This window comes from Zootoca vivipara, chromosome 10 (assembly GCF_963506605.1).
Source record: "Zootoca vivipara chromosome 10, rZooViv1.1, whole genome shotgun sequence".
In the NCBI taxonomy this organism is placed as follows: Eukaryota; Metazoa; Chordata; class Lepidosauria; order Squamata; family Lacertidae; genus Zootoca; species Zootoca vivipara.
In genome coordinates, this window is record NC_083285.1 from 63,243,984 (window position 1) to 63,268,112 (window position 24,129).

Consider the following 24,129-nt stretch of genomic DNA (forward strand, 5'->3'; position numbering starts at 1 on the left):
TCCTCCTTATGTCAAATCAGACAGTTGGGCAATCTATTGCCTAGCCTCACCAGCATAGGTATCTCCCAGTCGTGCTTGGAGACACCAGGGATTGAACCTGGGACCTTCTGCATGCAGAGCAGATGATCTGCCACTCAGTTACGGCTCCTTCCTCTATGGAGCTTGAGAGAATCCTCACAGCAGAGGCCTCACATGATCCGAGACATCTTCCATTGAAGGAGCATTACAGACACACACATTCCTCAGCCCATTTGGCTTTCACTGGGAGTGGTGAGTCGCCGGGGGCTTCCGAGGAGCCGACGAGAGGGCGATCTGGGGCAGACTCACATTTTTGGAGAAAGCATCGCTTGCTTGAGAAACAGAGACGGAGACAAATGTTTTGTTGTTCCAAACAAGCTCGACTCCTGAGGGCAAGTCCCAAAGCCTCACATTCCAACACAGGACACAGTCCCACCTTAGAATACCGTTCCTTCATCATCATCATTATTTATTTTTCAAAAAACCCAACACAAATTCTTGCTTGTGGGCATGCATGAGAAGGGTGAGGGGAAGCAGGAGCAAACTACCCTTGGCACACACACACCCTCCTGCCGGGGCGAAGAGAGAAGGAAGGCTCCGGGGCTGTCAGCCCGGCACCTCTGGGAGACAAAAAAAATTCCCCCCTTCCCCACCAAAACATTCATGCTTAAAGACAAACATGGCATTCCACTTGCCAACCCTCAATCATTCTCTCCCCCCCCCCCCCCATGTTGTGGCTCTGGGCTTAATTAGAGCTGGCAAGGAGCGATGGGTGTGGATCCCGTTCTGGCTGCCTTGCCCAGTGTTTGAAGCCGAGTCCAGGGGAACTCCGATGGGCACGGTAAGATTTCTACCTTTGGGGGAATCATGTTCAGAGAAGGGGGGAGGGCAGGACTGCTCCATTATGAGTCCCACTTGCAATTACGCTTCTTTGTGGTTTGCCCACCGGCTCTCCTTTGGCTCCATTAACGGAGGCTGCTTTTTACCTCTCTCAGGATCTCTCACATCCATGTCTCTGGCTGGTGTGATTTGGATGCAAGCCCGTTCCTTTCGCCCGCTTCCATTGAGCCACTCTGCATGTCAACTTGACCAGAGGTGGGATTAAATTGGTTTCGCAGGTTTTTTTTCTTTTTTCTTTTTACCCCTTCTCAAAACAGGAGTCCTTGAAAGTAATTGCTTCTTGGCTCCGTTTCACAAATTTATTTACTTTCCAGACATCAGGTGAGCTTGGAAAACCAGCAGAGTAATTCCTGGGATTTTATTATTATTATTATTATTATTGCAGGGATTGGGAAGCAGTCAATGAGAGTTTGCCCCAGGCCACATTCACACCACACATTTAAAGCACTGTGATGCAGATTTAAACAGTCACGGCTTCTCCCAAAGGATCCTGGGAGATGTAGTTTGTTAAAGATGCTGAGAGTTCTTAGGAAGTCAGAGCTACAATTCCCAGCGCTCCCTGTGAAGAGGGACTGGTTATTAAACCACCCTGAGGATGGAAGTTCTGCTAGGGGAATAGAGATCACCTCACAACTCTCAGGAGTCTTAACAAACTCACTCAAAAGAAAGCCTTGTCGTGGAATTTTACAAGCAACCAAAATAACACTACAGAAACCAAACAAACCCCTCTATGGGTAGAACTTTGGAAAGACCCTTGAATGGAAAGGGATTGGGAATGACTCTTAGGGTCTGAAATATACTTGGAGTCGAGAGTGAATTTCATGCTATTTATTCAGCTTGTAGTAGCAATAGAGGAAGAAGAGAAGAATGGCTCTTCCCCCAAAAACATCTGCTTATATACATTTTTTACACAATGGGCCTTGCATGATTGGCTACTTCAGGGCTGCACCTATGGGCCAATCAGGTTGCGGATTGACTTCTGCCAGCAGCCTGATTGCCTGCTCCTGCAGGCCAATCAGGTTGCTGATTCACTTCCACCTGGGGCTGGATTGGGTGGCTCCTGTGGACCAATCAGACTGCTGCATTCTGGATTCTATTGTTCTAGGATTCAGCTCAGTACATAACACAACACTACAATTCTATGGTTCTATAAAACCCTGTAGAGCCTCTGTGGGTCGATATACAGAGGCATTGCAGAGCTAAATGAACCAATTTTACCATATTCTTGTAAAGAAGCTGGTAAAATGTGGGCTAGATAATGCTACCATTCAGTGGATTTGTAACTGGCTGACTGACCGAATCCAAAGGGTGCTCATCAATGGCTCCTCCTCATCCTGGAGAGAAGTGACTAGTGGGGTGCCACAGGGTTCTGTCTTGGGCCCAGTCTTATTCAACATCTTTATCAATGACTTGGATGATGGGCTTGAGGGCATCCTGAGCAAGTTTGCAGACGACACCAAATTGGGAGCGGTGGCTAATACCCCAGATGACAGGATCACACTTCAAAATGACCTTAACAGATTAGAGAACTGGGCCAAAGCAAACAAGATGAATTTTAACAAGGAGAAATGTCAGGTACTACACTTGGGCAAAAAAAAATGAAAGGCACAAATACAGGATGGGTGACACCTGGCTTGAGAGCAGTACATGTGAAAAGGATCTAGGAGTCTTGGTAGACCACAGACTTGACATGAGTCAGCAGTGTGATGCAGCAGCTAAAAAAGCCAATGCAATTCTGGGCTGCATCAATAGGAGTATAGCATCTAGATCTAGGGAAGTAATAGTACCACTGTATTCTGCTCTGGTCAGACCTCACCTGGAGTACTGTGTCCAGTTCTGGGCACCACAGTTCAAGAAGGATACTGACAAGCTGGAACGTGTCCAGAAGAGGGCAACCAAAATGCTCAAAGGCCTGGAAACGATGCCTTATGACAAACGGCTTAGGGAGCTGGGTATGTTTAGCCTGGAGAAGAGAAGGTTAAGGGGTGATATGATAGCCATGTTCAAATATATGAAAGGATGTCATATAGAGGAGGAAGAAAGATTGTTTTCTGCTGCTCCAGAGAAGCGGACATGGAGCAATGGATTCAAACTTCAAGAAAGAAGATTCCACCTAAACATTAGGAAGAACTTCCTGACAGTAAGAGCTGTTCGGCAGTGGAATTTGCTACCAAGGAGTGTGGTGGAGTCTCCTTCTTTGGAGGTCTTTAAGCAGAGGCTTGACAGGCATATGTCAAGAATGCTTTGATGATGTTTCCTGCTTGGCAGGGGGTTGGACTGGATGGCCCTTGTGGTCTCTTCCAACTCTATGATTCTATGATCTGTGAAAGTTCCCCTGCCAGTGTGGTGTAGTGGTTAAGAGCAGTAGACTCTTAATCTGGTGAATCGGGTTCGCGTCCCCTCTCCTCCACATGCAGCTGCTGGGTGACCTTGGGCTAGTCACACTTCTTGGAAGTCTCTCAGCCCCACTCACCTCACAGAGTGTTTGTTGTGGAGAAGGAAGGGAAAGGAGAATGTTAGCCGCTTTGAGACTCCTTAGGGTAGTGATAAACTGGGATGTCAAATCCAAGCTCTTTTTCTTCTTCTTTGGGTTTTTTTTTTTGCTCTGGAGCTTTCGCTGCAAAACCCTACCCTTTCATTGGAAAAGATGAATTGATGTTTGCTCTCATTGAGTGCTAAAGAGAAGGTTTTCATGAGGAAGGCTTCCAGGCAAAAGAAAAAAGAATGCTTGGACATAGAGCTTTTAAGCATGGACCTGTGCTGGGGAAGCACGTGGCAAAAGGTAAGTGTGGATAAGCCCTACGCTGCAGTGGTCGCCCAGCCCCAAATTTGCATCTCTTCCTGCTGAATGGATGGCACCGTTTAGCCGGAATACACGTAACACTTCAGCCTCTGAATGAGAGCTGATCTCTCGCAACAGTTGACGATGGGAGCCTGAGACACCATTTCGAATCGTCTTTCAGCCCGCAGCCTACCTCATGCTAACCAAAGTGATTCCAACCCCAACCCACGTTATAGGAATAATGATGCTGGCCTACTTTGGAGAAGAAGGGGAAGGGAATGAAGGTAACACACACACACACACACACACACACACACACACACACACACACACACCAATCTGATATTTTCTTTATAATATTTGGTGCCTGTGTGCTGCTTTGTTTATTCATTATCTGAAATTAATGAGCAGAGCTTCGGAAACATTAGCTCCCAAACACTTCACTGCTCCTGCCTCGAGTAAATATCCAGCGCACACCAAGTCATCAACAGGGTAAATAAGAGAACAGATCTCTTCCCCTCGCCATTCTCCTTGGTGATTTAAAAGCCAGGACAATCACCAAAGAGTCAATTTCCATTGGGAGAGGGGCATCAGGATGCATGTGGACTGTTGTTGTTGTTGAAACAAAATTTTAAAAATCCTTCCAGTAGCACCTTAGAAACCAACTAAGTTTGTCATTGGCATGAGCTTCCATATGCATGCACACTTCTTCAGATATTATTCAGATGTTGCTGTTGTTGTTACTGCTGCTGCTGCTGCTACCTGCCCTTCATTAGCAGGTCGCAGGGCGAGTCGCAACAATCTGAAACTCAGAATTAGAAACAAGTTAAAACAGATGACCATAAAGAAGGCTGATCGCCGAAGAATGGATGCTTTTGAATTATGGCGCTAGAGGAGATTCTTGAGAGTCCCATGGACTGCAAGAAGATCAAACCTATCCATTCTGAAGGAAATCAGCCCTGAGTGCTCACTGGAAGGAGAGATCGTGAAGCTGAGGCTCCAATACTTTGGCCGTCTCATGAGAAGAGAAGACTCCCTGGAAAAGACCCTGATGTTGGGAAAGATGTCGGACACAAGGAGAAGGGGACGACAGAGGACGAGATGGTTGGACAGTGTTCTCGAAGCCACCAACATGAGTTTGACCAAACTGCGGGAGGCAGTGGAAGACAGGAGTGCCTGGCGTGCTCTGGTCCATGGGGTCACAAAGAGTCGGACATGACTAAACGACTAAACAACAACAACAAAACAGAATTTATGGGATTAATGGCATTTAATGTGGAGGTTGAGCTCACCTATCTGTTTCCAGCAGCGGTCAATTAGATGTTCCAGGAAAGGCGACAAGCAGGGCTTGAAGGCAATAGACCTCTGGTGTCCAGAGGTCTATCTTCTCAGAACATGAAGGTTCCCTATAGCTTGGAGACATCTATGAACCAGGAAGTAGTGACCACTTTTCTCGGATAATCTCACGGAATGATAGTGTTGTGCAAAGAGCAGAAGGTCCAAAGCAGATCACTGATAGTAAATGGATGCTGGGAAACCCATGCACATTAATAAAAAGTTAAATAAATATGCCCCTCTTGTCCCCCCCCCCTCAATTTTAAGGGGTCAGGGGTTTGAATGGGCAATGCACCTGCTTCCACAAAATGTAAATGATTCCCTGATATGCATTATCTGAATGCTTCCCCCCCCCCACCCTTGTGAATTGTTTGCCAAATGATAAGGGTCTTTGTAGCTGAACAAAGTGCCACATTTACCCATTGCTTATATGCATGTCAATGGTTCCCCCGCTCCCCCGCAACACACCTCTTCTTTGACAATTGTATTTCTACCCTTTATTTTGGTTTCCTTCCCCAGCCCCGTCCTGATGCTATATTACATTCTCTAATTTCCTTTTATCTTCTCTTTATTTTTTGCAATGTCTCAGGACGTGTCTCTATAAGACAAGTTAATTTAGTCAATTACTCCAGTTTGGTTACAGATAAAATCTTTAATTTATCCAGGCCCCTCTTTATTCTTTCTAGGATCCTCTTTTCCATTAATTTCATGAAACATTCTAATTTTCCATTTTAGGGACGAGCTCATTTCACCCGCAGACACGTGGACAGGCAGAGATGCAGAATCGATGCTATCAATTTCCCAGCTATGGCATTGAGGAGGGGTGCTTGTGTGTGTGCTTGTGTGTGTGTGTGTGTGTGTGTGTGCTTATTTGAGGTTCTGCCTTCATTATAATTGCTATCTGCATTTCTGTTTGCTTTCTCTGCTCTTCCCAATCACGTCTGCCATCACCAGCTGCCCTCCTTGCCAATTCCTCATCTTTCTGTCCTGCCGTAGTTACACCACGAATCTCTTTAGAACAGCTCCAGGGTTAGAAAATTGGAGATGAACCCACCCGAAAAGGGCAGGTGATCATTGTGGAACAGCCAAGCCGTAATTGTAGGGAAGCTAAAAGGGTTCATAGGTGATTTCATTTTATCAAGTATGAAATATTTCATTAAATGTGAGTCCATCCCAAATGTGTGAAACTGAGTGGGGGGGTGGGGAAGGGGGAAGGGGGCAAAATTATTGCCTGTTATCCTGTATACAAATCTATGGGTGAAAAAAAGTTCAAGGGGATGGAGAGATTCCCCTATGAGTAAAGCATCTGTGGCCTTTATGTTTAGAGCAGGGGTGGCCAACTTCCAAGAGACTGTGATCTTCTCAAAGTGTTAAAAACTGGCATTGATCTACTCTCTTTTGGGGGATTCAGGTCGAGGTTGTTGAGCTTTTTTTAGGAAAGAAAGCCATCCATGTTTTGGGGGGTTCAGGTCAAAGTTGAGCTTTTTCTAAGGAGGAAAGCCCTGTTTGGGGGGCTTCAGGGCAAAGATGTAGAGGGAGCCAAAGTTGCTGAGCTTCTTTGGGGGGAGCCAGTGATCTACCACAGATGTCCAGTGATCTACCAGTAGATCAGGATCTACCTGTTGGACATGCCTGGTTTAGAGGGAAAACAAGTAAGAGGAGACATGACTCAACACTAGAATTCATGGACATCCAATGATGCTGAATACTGGAAGATTCAGGACAGATAAAAGGAAGTACTTCTTCAAGCAGCACACAGTTAAACCACAGAGCCTAGGGCTTGATGATCAGAAGGTCGGCGGTTTGAATCCCCGGGACAGGGTGAGCTCCCGTTGCTCAGTCCCAGCTCCTGCCCACCTGGCAGTTCGAAAGCACGTCAAAGTGCAAGTAGATAAATAGGTACCGCTCCAGTGGGAAGGCCGTTTGTGTTTCCGTGCGCTGCTCTGGCTCGCCAGAAGCAGCTTAGTCATGCTGGCCACATGACCCGGAAGCTTTCTTTGGACAAACACCGGCTCCCTTGGCCTATAGAGCAAGATGAGTGCCGCAACCCCAGAGTCGTCTGTGACTGGACCTATAGGTCAGGGGTACCTTTACCTTTACTTCTTCAAGCAGCACATAGTTAAACTATGAAACTTGCTTCCCTGGGAGGCAGCAATGGCCACCAACTTGGATGGCTTTAAAAGAGAATTGCACAGATTCATGGAGGGCAAGGATATCAATGTATACTAGCAGTGCTATTTTTTCCTAGAAAAAGAGGTGCCAGAACTCACCATGAACACCTCCCTTGTTCTCTTATAGGTAAACGTAAAGATAAAGGATGGTTAAGTCCAGTCAAAACTGACTATGGGGTTGCGGCACTAATCTCGCTTTCAGGCTGAGGAAGCCAGCCTTTGTCCACAGACAGCTTTCCAGGTCATGTGGCCGGGATGACTGAACTGCATCTGGTGCAACGGAACACCTTGACAGAAGCCAGAGCCACAGCAGGACCTATTTATCTACTTGCACTTTGACGTGCTTTCAAACTGCTAGGTTGGCAGGAGCTGGGACAGAGCAATGGGAGCTCACCTGTCATGGGGATTCGAACCACCGACCTTCTGATCAGCAAGCCCAAGAGGCTCAGTGGTTTAGACCACAGTGCCACCCCCATCCCCATCCTCTTATAATGCCAATGACACCCACCCGAGAGAAGCCGGAACTGAGTTCTGGTGAGTTCCAACTGGAAAACAGCCCTAGCTCCTAGTCATGATGGCTAAGCTCTGCCTCCATGGACAGAGGAAGTACTGTATTCCTCTGAATTCCTGTTGCTGGAAACCTCAAGAGGGGAGAAGGCTCAGGTCCTTCTTGCAGGCTTCCCACAGGCACCCAGTTGACCACGGAGAGAACAGGATGCTGGTCTAGATGGGCCATGGACCTGATCCAGCAGACTCTGGTTATGTTCTTACATGCCTGATGTGAATCAGGACTTCATTTTATGTCCTTGCCAAACACAAGTGCCCTGCTGGATCAGACAAGAGGCCCATGTCATCTAGCATCCTCTTCTCCCAGTGGCCAACTGGATGACCATGGAAAGGCCACAAGTAAGAGCTGAGTGCAATCGTGCTCTCCTCACATGTGATTCCCAGTAACTACGGTAGCTTTCAGAACCATACTGCCTCCAGCAATGAAGGCAGAACATAGATACTGCAGCTTGCAGCCTCATCCTCCATGAATTTGTCTAATTCTCTTTTAAAGCCATCCAAATCGGTGGCCATCACTTCTTTTTTGGCGATCACTTGTAGACAAGTAATATTGTCTCCCATAAACATGGTTTTAACAGTGAGTCTGTAAGTGACTGTGAAGGCCAATTCTGGATCCACACGTCATTCCACAGTGGGGACATAGGTTTCTGGGCAGTACGGTAGTTGATGTATTTGCCAAACGTGTCTTCCTCTTAGCACATTTCTCCCTTGCATCCTGAGTTTTAGTGTCTTCAAAGCCCATGACACCATTGCTAAAGGCTGATCTCCAATTCGAGCGCTTGCAGGCCAGTGTTTCCCAGTTCTTGGTATTTATAGTACATTTTTTTAGATTTGCCTTGAGAGAGTCTTTAAACCTCTTTTGTTGACCACCAGCATTACGCTTTCCATTTTTAAGTTCGGAATAGGGTAGTTGATTTGGAGGACGATAATCAGGCATCCGCACAACATGACCAGTCCAACAAAGTTGATATTAAAGAATCATTGCTTCGACACTGGTGATCTTTGCCTCTTCCAGTACACTGGCATTAGTTCGCCTGTCTTCCCAAGTGATGGAATCTTTCGAGGAGGCCATCACCACCCCCTTGTTGGAGCAATTTCCGTGGTTTACCTATGCACTTTCTGAAGCAGGTATTGAGAAGTGTGTGCTCACTCTTCCCCCTCACGAAGTAGACCACAGCCCAGGGAAGCCACTCCTGGATCTTTCCACAGCAATGTCCTTATTCTGCTCCCCCAAGTCCATTTCTCCTTCTTCTTCAGGATTACAATAACCTTATCCCTCTAGGATGGCTTGCAAGTCTCCACAGGGATGGAGCTAGGCTGAAGAAACCCACCCTGGCTTATCTCCATTAAGGAAAAGGAAGCTGTATTATCTGTCATTGAACTTTTGGAGGACACACCAGTGTAGAAACTAAATGAGGCTTCCTTTGTCTCTTTTAAAGACTGGAAAAGAAACAGAAAACTCCTGACTGTCCCCAGATACAACCAAGTCCGGTGTCCCTTAGTGAAGAAACCATTTATTAATGGCACTAGAATCCATACATCTTAGATTCGTAGATGGGAATGTGTAGCACTCAAGTGTTGTTGGAAGATAGCAGCCATCACCCTGCACCATGGGCCATGTTTGTTGGGAGGGGCTGTCATGTGGTCTTTAGTGGGTGGGCTCTGCACCCTACTTCCACCCAGACCAATTTCTGGGCTCTGGTGCCAGAGCTTGCCGGACAATGAGAATTTTTGGCTTCAAGAGCATGCCGCTCTACCTGAACAGGGACAAATGACTCTCAATTCTCTTTTTCTTTTTTTACATACAGTGCTGAACGAGACACGGTCACCAAGTATGGAGATCTCAAATTTCACCACAGTGTGAATGCAGACTTCCCAGCGACCTCCAAGCAAGAATAAAATTGGTTGGTTCAAACAGTGAGGAGAGAGAGAGAACTGATTGGACTGTTTTAGACTGCAGGAAAGTTGTCACATTTTAAAATGCTGCACATTTAAACCTTCCTGCATTGCAGGGGGTTGGACTAGATCAGGCATCCCCAAACTTCGGCCCTCCAGATGTTTTGGATTACAATTCCCATCTTCCCCGACCACTGGTCCTGTTAGCTAGGGATCATGGGAGTTGTAGGCCAAAACATCTGGAGGGCCGCAGTTTGGGGATGCCTGGACTAGATAAACCTTGGGGGTACTGAAATGTACTCGGAGTCGAGAGTGAATTTCATGCTCTTTATTCAGCTCATAGTCATCAAGGAGAAGAGGAGAAGAAGAATGGCTCTTTTCCCAAAACCATCTGCTTATATACATTATTTACACAATGGGCCTTGCGTGATTGGCTACTTCAGGGCTACACCTGTGGGCCAATTATATTGTGGATTGACTTCTGCCTGCAGCCTGATTGGCTGCTCCTACAGGCCAATCAGGTAGCAGATTCACTTCTGCCAGCCGCCTGATTGGCTGCTCCAGCAGGCCAATCAGGTTGCGGATTCACTTCCACCTGGAGTTGGATTGGGTAGCTCCCGCTGTTTCTGAATCCTATTGTTCTAGGATTCAGCTCAGTACATAACACCCCTCCCCTCTAAGTTCCAGTCCTGCCCGGGAAGTTGCATTCGTAGTCCCCAAGGTCTGCTGGCCGCCTCCGTGTGCGTTGTGGCCTGGGGTGTTCCTTGGTCAGGGGTTCTGGTTCTGGCTCGTGTTCCGAGGCTGCTGGCTGTGCCGGGGCTGTCTGGTCTGGCGCCACTGAACCACTAGGTTGTGGCTCTGGTTCCGGTGTCCTTCCAGCCTCGGGGCGCCCCTCTGTGCCTACTGCTTCTGCTTCCCCTGCCCACCCCTCTCGCTCTACAGGCCTCACTGCCCTGCTGTCCCCTTGGGACCCCTCTGTCCCGCTCTCCTCCCGGGTTCCTCCTGGGAATCGTCGCCGTAGCTGGTCGCAGTGGCGGCGCCAACATTGCCCCCCTTCCGTTAGTACCTCGTACGACACGGGACCGGTCACCTTGGTGACTGTGGCGGGTACCCATGCTGGGCCTGCCCCAAAATTCTTTGCGTACACTGCGTCCTGGGCCACAAATGTCCGGGGGTTCCTGCCTTTCCCCACCACTACCTCATCCTGAGCTCTGTCGGGGTGAAGTCGGTCCAGTCTAGTTGCAAGGCGCCGGCCCATTAGTAGTTCAGCTGGGCTCCGGCCCGTCGTTGTGCTTGGCGTGCTGTGCTGTGCTAGAAGAAATGCGGCAAGGCGGTATTCCCAGTCCCCTTGTGTCATGCGGCGGAGGCTGTCCTTGGTGGTCCGCACCATGCGCTCCGCTTGGCCATTGGTGGCAGGGTGGAATGGTGCTGAGCGGATGTGGCGGATGGCGTTCTGCGCTGTGAAGGTCTGGAACTCCTCTGACGTGAATGCGGTTCCATTGTCCGAGACGAGGGTGTCAGGGAGCCCGTGGGTTGCAAAAAGCTTACGTAGTACCCGGATGGCTGCCGCCGTAGAAGTGGACGGTACCAGTGCGACCTCCAGCCATTTGGTGTAGGAATCCACCACTATGAAGAATGTTTTTCCCTGGAAGGGGCCAGCGAAGTCCACGTGCAAGCGTGACCATGGATGTCGGGCGGACTCCCAGGGCTGGACTGGGGCCCTTGGGGGATCCGGGCGGGATTCTTGGCAGGTCTGGCAGTGTTGGACCCAGGCCTCTATCTCTCTGTCAATCCCCGGCCACCACACATAACTCCTGGCAAGGGCCTTCATCCTCACTACCCCTGGGTGTGTCTCGTGTAGGGCTGTGAGGACCCTTTTGCGGAGGGGCTGGGGAACAACAACCCTGCTTCCCCATAACAGGCACCCCTTGTGGGCCGACAGTTCATGTTTGCGGTTTGTGTAGCCAGCGAATTCTGGCCCGGGGCTGCTGCTGGGCCATCCTCGCCACACCCAGTCCAGGACCCGGGAGATGACCCTATCTTTTGTGGAATGGTGCGCAACTTCTTGTGCCTGAATGGGTCGGTCGGGAAGCAGCTCCAGGGTCATAACCTCTTGCGCAGGCGCTGGGTCGGGGCCTGTTTCTGGTAGTGGTAGCCTGCTGAGGGCGTCTGCGTGGCCCATCGCCTTCCCAGGGCGGTGGATTAGTGCATACTGGTAGCCGGCAAGGAAAATTGACCACCTGAGGACACGTGGAGACAACACTTGGGGGGTCTGCTTCTCGGGGGCAAACAGGCCAAGCGACGGCTTGTGGTCAGTCACTATGGTAAAGGGCCGCCCATACAAGAAATCATGGAATTTTTTTACGCCCTTCACGATTGCCAGACCCTCCTTGTCAATCTGTGAGTAGTTTCGTTCGGCTGCAGCAAGCGTCTGTGAGAAGTATGCCACCGGCACCTCTCTTCCATCCGGGAGTTGGTGTCCCAGGACAGCGCCGATGCCATAGGGAGAGGCGTCGCATGCCAGCACCACTGGCAGCCTCTCGTCGAAGTGTGCCAAGACCGAGTTCGAGACGAGCAAGTCCTTGACTGCCTGGAATGCGGCCCTTTGTCGCTGGCCCCACACCCAAGGGGCCCTTTTATCTAGGAGTCTGTGTAGGGGCTCCGCTACCGCTGCCTTATGCGGAAGAAAGGCATGGTAAAAGTTCAATAGTCCCAAGAATGACTGAAGTTCGGGCTTGCTCTTGGGCGCTGGGGCCTCACAAATGGCCCGTACCTTGTCACCGGTTGGATGGACCCCTTCTGCGTCCACCTTAAATCCCAGAAAGTCCACCTGCGGCACTCCCAGTAAACACTTTTCCCGCTTCACCTTGAGGCCCGCCGTCTGGAAACGGTGCAGGACGGAGCGGAGGCGGTCCTCAAATTCCTCTGGTGTGGGCCCGGCGATCAGTACATCATCGAAGAAGGGGGTGACGCCAGGAATCCCTTTAAGGAGAGAGTCCATTAGATTCTGGAATATGCCTGGTGCCACGCTAACGCCAAATTGCAGCCGCTTTACTCTGAATGCCCCTCTGTGCGTCACAATCGTCTGAGCCTCTGCTGTGGCTTCGTCCACAGGCAACTGTTGATATGCTTGGGCCAAGTCCAGTTTGCCAAAGATTTTTGACCCAGCCAGGGTGGCGAGGACATGGCTGACCACTGGCACTGGGTATGCATGGGCCGTGAGAGCCTTGTTTATGGTGCATTTGTAGTCTGCACAGATGCGGACCGAACCGTTAGGCTTGACGGGTGTGACAATTGGAGTTTCCCAGGGGGCGTTGGGCACCAGCTCCAGCACTCCTTGCTCCACGAGTCGGTCCAATTCCTCGTCTATGCGGGGTTTCAGGGCGAACGGGACCCGGCGGGCCTTGTGCCTGATGGGTCGTACCGCGGGGTCTAGCTGTAGGGCAATGGGGGGTCCTGTATATCGTCCCAATGCCCCATCGGAAACCCCTGGAAACTCTTTGCATATGGCGTCCACGTCCACTTGTAAGCTAGTGCGGTTCACCCCGGTAACGGCTAGCCCCAGAGGTCCAAACCATGCCAGTCCCAGTAAGCTAACGTAGGGGCCCTTAACTACCAGCAAGTCCAATTGTTGCTTTCGCCCTCGATATTGCACCCTGAAGGTCCCCACCCCCATTGTAGGGACCTTACGTTTCTGGAAGTCCCGGAGGGTGAATGGGGCCGGCCTTAGTTTGGGACCCCCATTAGGGCACAGTTCCCTTAATGTTCGGGCCGAGATTATGGATAGAGTTGAACCCGTGTCCAGCTCCATGCGGCATGGGGCTCCCTCTATCTGTACCTCTATATAAATTTTCTCTGTGCTGGGATGGGGCAACTGGAATACCTGGTAGTCCGTGATCTCCGTCGAGTTGCCTTGGTGCATGGTGCCGTGTGACCTGGGGCTCCTGGGTCGGTCATCTGATGCTTGTCGACGGGTGAGTCGAGCCCGACACACCCGGGCGATGTGTCCCACTTTTCTGCACTGCCTGCACTCTGCGTTGCGGAAACGACAGGTCCTCCTCTCGTGGTTCTCCCCGCAGCTTGCACAGTTCCCTCCTTCTCGTCGAGGCTGCTGTGGTGTGTGTGCTGCTTGAGTGCGCCGCTGTACTCGGTGTACTTCCTCCCTGTCAGATTCGGATTCGTCGGTGAGGTCTTCGTGGTAGACCCTCGGTTGGGATGGCGGGGCCGGTCGTGCCTCTTGCGTTGACCTCTCGGCGGCTTCGGTTGCCAGGGCTTCCTCCAGAGCAATCTGGAACGTGAGGTCTTTTTTGGCGTAGAGGCGTCGTTGCAACATCTCGTCCCTCAGGCCACCGACGAGGCGGTCACGAAGCATGTTCTCCAACTCTGAGAAGTTGCAAAGCAGGGCGGCTTGGCGGAGGGAGGTCACAAACCCAGTTATGGTTTCCCCCGGGGCTTGCCGCTTTGCGTAGAAGGCATTTCGGCAAGCTACCACCGAGGGCTGTGGTGAGAAGTGCTCCTTCAGCCGTTCCATTATTGTTTTGTAAGAGACGGTAGCGACATCTCTAGGTGCAAGGAGAGCCCGGGCGATTTCAAACGTCTCCTCTCCACAGACGCTGAAGAATGTCGCCCTCTTCATGGCATCGTTGGTGACTTCTTTCGCTTGCAGGAGGAAGTTGAAACGGGCGGCGTACCCTTCCCAGTCTCCTGATGCTGGTTTGAATGGCGAGAAGCTGCTGTCGGTTGCCATTCTGGGTTCCTTGGGTCCTGGAGCTGAAGCCTGGATGCACGGTGCGATGCAGCGGTGCAGCAGGTGGCGGTGCTGCGGTGCAGTGCGTGGTGGCGGTCAGCTCAGCAGGATCCCACCTTCGTCGCCAGTGAAATGTACTCGGAGTCGAGAGTGAATTTCATGCTCTTTATTCAGCTCATAGTCATCAAGGAGAAGAGGAGAAGAAGAATGGCTCTTTTCCCAAAACCATCTGCTTATATACATTATTTACACAATGGGCCTTGCGTGATTGGCTACTTCAGGGCTACACCTGTGGGCCAATTATATTGTGGATTGACTTCTGCCTGCAGCCTGATTGGCTGCTCCTACAGGCCAATCAGGTAGCAGATTCACTTCTGCCAGCCGCCTGATTGGCTGCTCCAGCAGGCCAATCAGGTTGCGGATTCACTTCCACCTGGAGTTGGATTGGGTAGCTCCCGCTGTTTCTGAATCCTATTGTTCTAGGATTCAGCTCAGTACATAACAGGTACCTTTCCAACTCTACAATTCTATAATTCTTTGATTCCACTATGAACAAACCCCCCTATTCACTGGTAAGTGAATTTACACAGCAAATCCAGCATTTCCAAAACAGTTTTCTTAAACATTAAGGGTGCTCACAGACAGAACTAAACCAGGAAAGTCTACTTTTGCTTTGGATGCCAACCGTTTTATGTTTTTGTTTTTTGCAGTCCTTTTGTCAAATTTCTGCTTCCCAATAACTGAGGATGTCAAAATGGACGTTCATAAATATACTCTGAAGCCATTTCAAGACAGTCTACAAATACAAGGTGTTTGGTTTATAACCAAACGCTGCTTTCTCAATGTTTCCTGTCTTTCAGTACTAATGGCTTCACTTTAATTATATCCATAATGACTAATTAACATTATTTATTATTTCTTCATTTCATTCATCAGTGATATGTATATGTATATATTTTATTTCGAAAGAGCAACATATTAGGAGGAAAGAATAACATTAAATTTTCATTTGTTTGTTATTTGCTGAAAGCCAGCTTTTGAAACAAATGCCTCCTTCTGTATTTCCCTATTAATTCAAATGCTTATAAATAACAATGCAAAGCTCATTATTTTCTCTGGCGACAGTTCTGTTGCTTGCTGTTGTCTTCCAAGTTTAATAGGTATATTCCACCTCTGAATAATTACCAATTTAAAACCAAAAAAGAAAAAAGGCAGCCAAGGATTGGAAAACAAAACTTTCTTGGGTTTAAAATAAAAAATAAAGGTCAAAACTTGCATTTCATTTAGAGTTCTCAAATGGAAAGCTAGGGATGACGGATCAGTCTATTGCTAGACCTGTGTGAATTTCACATGCGATTATTCATATGTCTGTTCTGTCACATGTTATTTATTTATTTTTGTTTCAAACACATTTTTCTACTTATTCTATTAGCTGACAATTACACCCCAAATCTCAGGTGTGAAATATGGTTTATCCAGGAGGTATAGCCAGTACACTCCAGTGTGTATCAGAATTCATGCTCTCAGTGTCACCAACCCGTTCCATGGTTTGAAAAGGGCCATAGCTCACCTGTGCTTTTCATGAAGGAGGCCCACTGTCAACCCCAAACATCTCCAGTCAGTGTCAACAACACTGAGCTGGACAGACCAGTGTTTCAACTTTTAGTCTTTTTATTTACCCCCCCCCCAAAAAAAAAAAATAATGAAGAGGAAAGGAAAAAAAGATTGTTAAAAAATAATCAATGATCATTATTACATGTGGGGGGGGAAAACAGATCACTTTCACGTAGGGTTGCCCCACCTTTCGTCGTGCAAAAATAAGGGACAAGTCGGGCAAAAATATGGGACAAGTCAGGTGGGAGGAATTGGGAGGCTAAAATTTGATTTACCTGGTGCAGGTAAATGCAGAAATGACTTCAAAGCAATCCCTCCCCCTCCCTCCTCTCCTCCTTCCCCTCCCCCCCCATCCAAGGTCACTCCATTCTTTCTCCATCCATTGGGCCACAGCTGCGTCAATCACTGGATTTAGTGTAACAGGGAGGGGTAGCGTAGGGAAAGGGGAGAGAGAGAGCTGGTAGAGATGGAAGGGAGGGAGGAGCTAAGCTCAGCACTCGCCTCAGCAGAGGAGGAGGCAGGAAGAAGAAAGTGAGGCAGAAATAAGGGACACAGCAACAGCATTTCTCCTTGAGATTCGGGACAATCTCTTCTTCTAAGGGACAGGTGGCAACCCTACCAATGACAAGACAACTCTCTCTATGTTCCTGTGCTGTGGCTCCTCTAGCTACAGAAGCTGGGGAATGGGGCAGATGTCTTGACAATGGCGGACAATAACATTTGAGTGTTGATTGCACAATAACATTGTCATTTCAGATAAAATTCCCTCCTTTTGTTCTGAAAAAAAGGCTCGTTATTTTTTCTGGTGTTTTACTCCTCGCGCCTAACACACACACACACACACACACACACACACGATCCTATGAAACTTTTAGGCGTGCCACCTGCCAATAGCAATTCCAGCATCATTTCCAAAGGAAAAAGAGACTGTAAATCTCTCTGCGATTCTGTTTGCGTGTGGAGGTCCCCAAAACCACCCCTCAAAATAATCCACACCACAGACAGAATTTTGTTTTGGGTTTTTGGCATGAATTTGGCCACAACTTTGTTAAAATACAAAATATGTGAGTGGTTGCGTAGGCATTGGTTCACCAACTGTCCCCTAAGGACAGAACTAAAGTAGCCTTGTCAACAAGGGGAAACACTACAGGGAGAGACAGGGAGCCGGGTGCTTGGCCCTCCCCTCTCCCCTCAGGCTCCCAGGGGCTCTCGCGTGGCCCTGGCCCCTGACCAGGGGTTACGGGCACTGCATCGAGCCCCTGCATTCCTGACCGGAATTTCCCCCAACATGCAGGCATTAACTTTTGGGGCCAACACAGTCAACAAGACCCCTCATACAACCAAAATAACCAATGCCTAACCGCTAACCTTACAAGTTGTGACTATTTGCTATGCAGTAGGCAAAAACCAGATGGCACCAGCCAATCAGCCAAATGGAAAAATTCCTACCGGACCTCTGCCAAGCAGACGACCCCATGATAGGCACAGCAAGGTCAACACAGAGGCCTAAACATAGGGAGGGAGGGTGGGTGGGTGATCCGAAGAACGCAGCCAAGAGGAGGAACAAATCACGTGCTTACCTTTTATACCCCTGGCTGACCTACAGAAATTGAAACATGCTTTTCTCCCCAGCAACAGCCAGGGACCAATCAGGACGGTGGCCAACTCATAGCCCCCACCCCAGCAACTTAGGGGTAGTTTGCTAGGCCCCCACCGCAACACGTGCTCTCCATGAAGGAGAACCCGCATTATAGGACATCTCCCAGGAGGATTTCGGGAAACACAAGAATGCAGATTATGCAAGATCAGAGCAGTGGGGATCTGAAGCAGTTTGTTTGGGATCCCAACCTCTGGAGCAGCAGAAAAGTGCTGAGAAGAAAAAACGCCATAAAAAACTGAATTGTATTTGTATCCCCTGGCAAATAATACCAAACATAGGAGATATTTTTCCATTTCCATTATTTTAAAAAACAAAAAAAACATACAACAATGTAAGTAGTTCTGGCTTATGATGGGGATATGTTGTGCTCTCCTAAAAAGCAAAATCTGTTGAATGAATCCGGAAACCAGAGGACTGGAAGAATGCAGGCTCCAAATGATGACCAAAGGCTGCATTCTCCGCTGGTTTCTGCTAAATATTTTCATGCCCAATTAATCTAAGTCAGGAGAAGAATTTTAAAACAATCCTCCCCAAATTATTATTTTTAACCGGCTGCCTAAGTCTATGCTTGCTGGCTGCCAGTGCCTTATACAGAAGCCGAGACGGAGCTGAATTATGCTCGAGATTAATATATTGGGGGCAGTTCAAGGGTTAGACAAACAGCTCTTCCTGAAACAGGCTCACTACAAAGTTGAACTGTTCATTAGAGGGGCAGCTAATGGCTGAGCCAGAATCCCACTGGGGCAACATTTTATTTGTTTCTGATTGAGAGATATCCAACACTGACTCCATGTTCCTCATGACCTCTATAGCTGGGCCAGAAGGTTGAACTTGTGGAGCCAGTGTGACTTTACCCGTCTCTGGGAAATACACAAACACACACACACACACACACCCCTCCACTGACTCAAAAGCTCATCTGCAAAATGTAGGCCTTAAAAAATGTTACTCTGGGTGGGGAATGTTTTCAAATCACCCCCCCATTTTCTAAATAACATCAAAAGTAGACAAATCAGTCCATTTTGGGTTTCTTTACATGTGTCCAATTGTTAGTCAGTCCTGTCTCATTTCTGCAACTTGGGAGCAGGGAGAGGGAGCAGAATCTACATGAAAATTCACATTTACATGTCTTTGTTCAATTATATTCTCCCACAGTTCTGTGCATTTCTCTCTCTCTGAGCCAAGACCTGCGTCGGAACTTTTAGATGGGGCATAGCTGCCAAGTTATCCCTTTTTTTAAGGGATTTTCCTTTATGCTGAATAAGCTTCCTCGCGAGAAGAGGGAAAACTTGGCAGCTATGAGGTGGGGTGGCAGGAGATGCAGATCAGGTCAATTCTTCTTGGAATTCACAGACATCAACATTCTTAGCATCCTTTGTCAGAGATATAATGAGGATGTGCAAGCAAGGAAGCTGATGATGTCATAATGCGTTGGCATGGCGTGAGAGTTCACCCTGCAGGACCAAGAGAAGTGCATCCCACAAAGATCTCAAAACCCAGGTGGTTTGTATGAGAGAAGGCAGTCTTTCAGTTGCCTTGGACCTAAACCATAACCAACTCTTTGAATAGTGCCTGGAAACCAGGGCCGGATTTAGGTTTGATGAGGCCCTAAGCTACTGAAGGTAATGGGACCCTTTATATTTCCAGCTGTCCTTTGCCAACAACAAATTGTCAATTTTTTTGTGTGTTGAATATATGCTATATGGTAATTGATGGACCTAATAGGTATCTAAAGCCATTTGCACATAACAAAAGATGTATTTTATCAAAGTAATTGTTGAACTGAAATACAATTAAGAAGAAGTATATTAATAGTGAAATACACACTGCTGCTGTATGTAGGTTTTATTTGTTTTTTAATCTTATATTTTGGAAATGTACATTCAGCGGGGGTTTTCTTTAAATTTTGTTGGGGCCCCCCAAGAGAGTGGGGCCCTAAGCTTATACGTAAATCTGGCACTACTGGAAACAGACAGGTAGCCATTCGAACTACTGTAAAAGGAGTCGAAACAAAATTTAAAAAATCCTTCAGTAGCACCTTAAAGACCAACTAAGTTTTTATTTTGGTATGAGCTTTCGTGTGCAACCAGTAGGAGAAACCAGTAGGAGAACACTTCAATCTCCCAGGACATTCTATACAAGATCTCAAAACAGCTGTTTTATTACAGAAAAATTTCAGAAACAGACTGGAAAGAGAAGTTGCTGAATTGCAACTCATTAGCAAGCTTAAAACCATGGAGCCACCTGGAATGAACAGAGACATAGGATTCTTATATCAAGCTTTCCTTACCACCTCAGCCCTTGCTTTCCCCCCCGCAAGACCAATTGCAGTCATTAACAATCGTCAACAGTCATCAACAGGTTTACCACTCCTATCAGCCCATCACCCATTCCCATCACCCCCCCCCCACTGAATATACATAAGGGTCTGGTGACTTCTGTTTCAGTGTATCTGATGAAGTGTGCATGCACACGAAAGCTCATACAAAAATAAAAACTTAGTTGGTCTTTAAGGTACTACTGAAGGAATTTTTTTATTTTGTTTCGACTCAGACCAACACGGCTACCTACCTGTATGTAAAAGGAGTCGTCATGTAGGTTGTATAGGAACAAGGGAGCTCCTATAGATGAGATGCCCCTCCTGACAAGCTTTTATAGATCAGGTGGGTTGAAGGTGTCATGGGCGTTGAAGAAACTCGATCTCAGGACGCAAGGGAGAAACGTGCTAAGAGGAAGGCACGCTTGGCAAATCCACACCGTGATCAACTCCTGCATGGAAACCAATGTCCCCACTGTGGAAGGACGTGTGGATCCAGAACCGGCCTCCACTGTCACTTATGGACCCATTGTTAAAACCGTGTTTATGGAAGACAATCTTACTCGGCTACGAGTGATCACCAACGAAGAAAGAAGAAGAACAAACTACACTGACTAGCAGTGCCTCTGCGCTATTTCTGGCTAGGGTTTCAACAAGTCCTACCTAGAGATGCCTGGGAGATTCAAAGTAGAAGCTCCGCGGCAGAGCCAGGAGGTACAGTTCTACACAAGCCATTTGTATGTGACTGGAACCTGCATCTGTTGCTTACTGTGTACATAAACCCAGCCAGGGAGACACGTTTGCCATCAATCAAGCATCTATTCTGTGACTGTCTCATAAAAGAATGTGTCGAGGAGAGTTGCCTTCCCCTTTTGCCCCGAGCGAAACAGAAGTTTTTACCTGTCAACGGTGATGTTTTTCTCTCTCTCTCTTTCCTGGCTTGAAAAGGAACGGTGGTTTTCCCCGCAGCCAGCCAAACTGAAGGCTTAGGGCTTTGGGTCTATTCCTATGATCTCACTGCACTGAGCTGTTTTAATTGGTAGGCAATAGAGACGAGGGGTAAGTTACCCTGGTGCGTGTTTTAACCACGTGCATACCCTCCGGTATTTTGCAGGAGAAAACGAGCAAGGGGGCAAATTTGCCTCGTGGGGCCCATGTAACAGCTCCGTTCATTTCAAGCCAAATCGGATACACCCAACAATGTCATTTGGCGTATAAATGGGTCTGCCACCCAGTGAGCCTCAAAGCCCCTTCCTGCTCAGCCATATTTCAGTTCCAGGAAAGGAGGGGTGTCACTGCCCCACTTCTCCTGCTGGTATCCCGCTGTGGCTGGCTTGTGCCATGGGGCACACTGTTATGGATGTAAGACAGATGCTGGCAGTGGACAGGGGGAGAGGGAGAAAGACCACCTCCGCCTCTTTGATTCCAGTGCCACCACCGAGTGGCAATCGGGGGGAAGAGCACTTAAGTTGTTTTGCAGCTCCTTTAGAGTAGGGGTAGGGGCCTCTTTTGCACCTGCTCCTGGGGGCTACATGCTAGTGGTAGGCAGAACTGGAACCAAAAGCGGGCAGAACAATGACTGTAAACTTGACTGCTGTGCAGCATAGCTCAGTGGCCAGCTCTAAGGCAAGCCTGGGTGGTGCCGGCTGCCGGGGCGCCAGGGGGGCGCCGCGCAGCTGCGCCCACCCGCCCGCCGTGGTGAGAATTGGGGCGGGGCAGGGGCGCTGGAGCAATCATCGCACCACGGCGCCAGGGCACCCTATATGCTTAAGATGGCCCTGGTAGAGCATCTGCCATGCAAGCAGAAGGTCCCGAGTTCAATCATCAGCACCTCCAAGTAGAGAGGAGAGAAACTCCTGCCTGAAAACTTAGAGAGCCACTTCCAGGCAATTCAGAGCTAGATGGGCTATTACCTAGAAGGCACTTTCCTGTGTTTCTAGACTAGCTTGTACACACACACACACACACACACACACACACACACACCTCTGCATCTGAAAGCTTTTGAAGAGGGTGCAAAGCATGGTTGGAGAGGGATACAGCTCAAGAGGGTGTGTGGCCTGGAGAAAATCCTGAAGTCCAGATGGAGAGGTAAGTGAGGGCCAAACGCCTGGGTCTAAGGGTCCTCACCCTTTGCTTTAGAAGTCAGCATTGCTCCCCTACCAGAGAGGAATGGCAAGTTAAGCTGATGGTCTACGCTGAAATGGCAAAGTTGACTGGAAAACTCAGGAACCAAGAGGACAAAAACTTTTTTAACAAATGGGAAAAAATTATAATTTATCTAGGAGACCACTGCAAGCAGATGGAAACATTAGCAGGATTTGAAACCCACTTCTAATGTAACAAATACTATGGATAATATGGACTGATTTAAAATATAGAATATGGAATAATATGCAGCTGTAAATGTTGACAATAGGACCCATGGAGGGGATGGGGGGGGGAGTCTCGAGATTCAGAGTAATCTCTATATATGGATATGCATTTGGAATGTCATAAATTTATATTTGTAAAATCAAATTTAAAAGATTTTTTAAAAAAGAAGTCAGCATTGTTCATCTTGTATTCGAAGCAGGTCCTGAAAGTCCTTGAAGTCTGTATTTCCGAGCCATGCAACATGACATTCAGCAACATCGGTGATAACACCACCAACAACAATAATAACAGTGGCAATCTCTGGTGCTTTTAAGCAGCCTTCTCCCACCAGCTATCACTTTCCGACCACCTCTTACACATTTTTAGTGGCTCACCCCTCCTCTCCTTCTGCTGTATCGATTCACTCTGCAATAGCCTGCCTTGCACTGGCTTCTGAAGCAGGGTGTGTTAGTACGTTGGCCAAAAGACTTTCCTTTTTAATAGAATATTTAATAGAATGTTTAATCTCCAAATGGATCTCTGACTGCACTTATTTCTAGAATGGCTGAAACTCAAACACATTCAGCAACATTTACTATCTGAAGAGGCATTTATGGGGAAAGATGTAAGGGAAGAATCAACCTGGCTATCACCTGGGTGTAGCCCCACAATTTAATAGCCAAGAGGGTGTTATTCTTTTGCTTAAAGGTATGGCAAGAGAGAAAGAGAGAGAGAGAGAGAGAGAGAGAGAGAGAGAGAGAGAGAGAGAGAGAGAGAGAGAGAGAGAGAGAGAGAGAGAGAGAGAGAGAGAGAGAGAGAGAGAGCATTGTCCTATTGCAGGCTATCTTATAGAACATGACATGTCCAAATGAACATCAGTTGCCGCCTGAGCTTAAAGCAAGGATGGGGAACCTTCTGTCTAAATTCTAACAGATGTCTGACCTCTGCTGTCTGTGCTCTGGTAACCTCTAGGTTGGACTACTGCCTTTGAAGACGATTCAGAAACTGCAACTGGTACAAAATTCAGCAGCCAGATTGTTAACCAGGGTAGGACAGGTGGAACACAGAAAACCAATTCTGGCACAAATGTGTCATTTAACCATTAGCTTCCCAGGCTTAATTCAAAGTGCAGGGTTTGACCTATAAAGCCTCATGACCCAAATACCTTAAGGACCACTTCTTCCCACCTGAGACCCTTTTTCGTGTTCCCCTTCCATTGGAGATTCGGGGGAGGGCAGCATGGCTGCAAATGGCGCAAGGGATAAATGTTGCCCAGCTCTTTCAAGCAGCTGACAAATAGTTGAGCCTGACTTGATTGCTAAAGACAAAGAGATGGACATCAAAATCTGGTTATGCTGCTGAATTACCAAGATGAGACTAGAAGTAGAAAACCTTATTATAGAATAATAAGTAGAAACTTATTATTCTATAATAAGGAACAGAGAAAAGGGAGCAGGAGTGTTGGTGCTGACCTTTAAAGCCCTAAATGGCCTTGGCCCAGTATACCTGAAAGAGCGTCTCCACCCCCATCATTCTGCCCAGACACTGAGGTCCAGTACCGAGGGCCTTCTGGCAGTTCCCTCGTTGCGAGAAGCCAAGTTGCAGGGAACCAGGCAGAGGGCTTTCTCGGTGGTGGCACCCACCCTGTGGATCGCCCTCCCACCAGATGTCAAAGAGAAAAACAGCTACCAGATTTTTAGAAGACATCTGAAGGCAGCCCTGTTCAGGGAGGCTTTTAATGTTTAATTGATTATTTTATTTCATTTT